The sequence below is a fragment of the Astatotilapia calliptera genome, chromosome 22, assembly GCF_900246225.1.
Source record: "Astatotilapia calliptera chromosome 22, fAstCal1.2, whole genome shotgun sequence".
Taxonomy (NCBI): Eukaryota; Metazoa; Chordata; class Actinopteri; order Cichliformes; family Cichlidae; genus Astatotilapia; species Astatotilapia calliptera.
In genome coordinates this window covers 28476194-28479456 of record NC_039322.1, presented here as the reverse complement: position 1 = coordinate 28479456, position 3263 = coordinate 28476194, and positions in this window count along the sequence as shown.

The window sequence follows — 3263 nt, the reverse complement described above, 5'->3', positions numbered from 1 at the left end:
TTTCCCCTTCCTCTCTGTCCCATTCAATCACTCTCTCGGCTCCCTGGTGTCATTCGTTCCCCTCCTGCCGACCAATCACAACCCCACTTCCTTATTCAGCGCGGCCCCTCCTCTACACCCCCCTCCCCGCCAACAACACCGTCCCTCGTGTGTTGACGATGCAGTTTGCCCCAGAGGCTCATGGGATGCTCAGGCACACGGTAAGTACACAGCAAAAAATAGCCTAAGTGATGAGCCATTTTATCCAGTGGCGAGCCAGCCTGCTTTTTTTTTTTTTTTAACCACGTGACTTGATTGGTGAAGGCCAATCAGGTGAAAGACTGGACAAATCATTAGAGAAAAAAGTGGAATTATCATATTATAACACCAGCTAACTCTGTGTTTTTAGAAACATGTAAATAGATTTCGACTTTTTAAACAATAACTACTGGGGTATAGCGAGTATAAGAGGCAGTGAGGGAGGGGGTGTTAAGGGAATGGGGATAGATTAGCCTAAAGGTAGCACATAATGGATGTAACCTTCATTTAAACCAAGGTTGCACACTCAGTAAAATTCAGGCCCATTAGTGGCTGTACTCCTAATAACACAGCCCAGCATCGAGCTCAGTGCTGCTGTGGTTTGTTGCTGTATTTTACACACACACAAAAATTACAAGTTCATAAATGTTTTAGGCTAAATGTAAAAAAACAAAAAAACAACCAAAGTATTACAGGTTTTAACTTGGATTTAGAAACAAATATTACTTTTTTTTCTGAATTCACAAAAGACTAACAAAGAAAGTTCACCAAAATTTTGTCACACAGGGCCAGATTTGTGAAACCCCCAAATATGATACCTCACAGGTGACTTACAGAAGTTTCACTGTTTTTTAAACCCAGGTGCTGTCACTTCATTTCAATATCAAGCACAAAAAATAAGACTTGCTTTAAATATAACGGAAATGCATATGCAGCAGGGTCAGAGTCTGAGTTCCCACCTCGTAGATGCAATCTTGTCATTGCCTTGGGTTAGATTAGGTGGGTAGGGTTTCCGTAGTCACCAATGATGAATTACAGTCATCCCTCGTTTATCGCGGGAGTTACGCTCTAAAAATAACCCACGATATCTTTTACAATTATTATAGATGTTTTAAGGCCGTAAAACCCCTCACTACACGCTTTATACACTTTTCTCAGACAGCCATGAACATTTTCACACTTTTCTCTCTTGTTTAAACACTCAAACCTTCGTAGGTCCAGAACATGGGAATAGAGCAGCTGCGAGAGAATTCAACATTAATCAGTCAATGGTACGGAAGTAGAGGAAGCAAGAAGAATGAGTTGAGTAAAGATTGACTTATTTGACTGTTTTGTTTCGCTTCATGTGCCTTATAATCCGAAACATACGGTAACTTCTACCTTCCTTTACCATGTCCAGAAGTCCAACTTTTTGTGCGATGGTTAGCATCTTCCTCTACCTTTTGGGTGTTACTGCAGGCGATGGGGCGGTGCAAATGTTTAATCGACATTTTTGTGTTTGTTGGGGACTTACAACTTACAAACATACAGTACAGCACTTCAGAGTCACACTGCTAGCAATGAAAGAGTCATGTAAATTTAACAAGATGAATGCCTTCCGTACTGTAAGGAGACACGGCAGGAGAGTGATTGACAATGGTCTACAGCCAATCAGAATGCAGAACACGATGCGCTGTGAAAAAGGGTTAGGGTTAGGGGTTAGAAGAAAAAGCATGCAAAGTTGCACAAAAAAATCAGTGAAACAGTGGGGCTGCCAGTATAAGAGCTTCCAGCTTCATCCAGAGGAAAGACCGAGAGTATGGAGGGACCCGGAGTATAGGTGATATAGAGCAGAGCTGTACAGTACTCACTACTGTTTCTGACTCCTCATCCTCGCCCTCTCCATTACGTCACCTCTTCAACCTCCTCATCCACTTCAAGTTCTCAACTTACCAAATGGTCATCTGCTCCTTGTGAACTCATTCTATTGTAGCCTTTCCCTTAGTGTTATTTAACCTTTGCATTAATACATTTTGATCCAAGAAATCGGTGTTGCTTACTCCTTCTTTAACACTGTATACTAGTCAACATGTGGTGGCCGGTGTTCTAGTGATACCCGGACCAGTGATCACCCTTTAACTGAATAACTGGACATATGGCTGATGGGAGACAGAGGATGGAGGGACAACAGCTGAAGGAGTTTTCTTCACAACAGTCATAATAGGGTTTTTATAAAGCTGAATACCATGTTATATTAGAAAACCCTAACAATGAGACAAGTGAGTTGAAGGGTTGATGCCAAACTCTTAAGTTTAATACGTGTGTGAATATTTCAACATGTTCATGCTCTGTCAAACTATCTAACACTTGCAGATGTTGCAGTTATACTCTGTAATGTGAGCTGGACTTATAATGCAACTTGCTGTGAATACGTATATTAAAAAAGCACCAGTGTTGCTCTGTCAGTGCTAGTATTTATGCTGAAAGGACGTAGTAGCTCTTTTTTCCTCTCCTCATCCATTCCGGTGCACTCAGGGCCATCCGTGCACAACACGACAGAAAGTTCCTTGGCAGGCCGGTCCATCTAACCGGTCTCAGGGTTGTCAAACATAAGACCTTGAGGCCAGAATCGACCCGGGAAGGACTCCAATCCAGTCCACTGGCTTTGGAAAATGTGAAATGAAACAATGACCTTTGCGTGGTCTTTGTGAGGACTTTCTTTTAAAATGTCACCGACATGCTGTTAGGACCTCAAAGCTGACTTGTCTCACAGCTCCATCTGGTGGCTGCTCAGCAAACTGCACCCCCCCTTCACCGTGACCTCTATTGCTGCAGTGTGATTCACGGTTTCTCTGCTGCTCCCAGCTTGTGTGTGTGCACATTTGGGCTGTTTGGCTTTCCACTGAGCTGAAGCCTGATGCAACAAGGCTCAGAATAGATTTATATCGATCCGTGATGGATGGCTAGGGAATGAGTGATGGAAAAAAAAAGGGCCAAGTAAGTGGAGTTTAAACCGAGGAGTGAACCAAAAGCAGAGAGCTGATAATATCGCTGTGATGGGTTTCTGGGGCTTCTGTCTTTATATGTTTCCACAAATACAGAGTCCTGTAAAGATACAGGCACTAAAACAAGCGCATAAAATGTGTTGTTTTTGTGTTTCCAGGTCTTACAGAGAGCAATCCGAAGCTCAAATCTCATGAGTCATTTCATCGTGTTCCATTATTTGTCCTCGCCATCCAGCTGAGTGAATGAGAGTGTGCGGATAC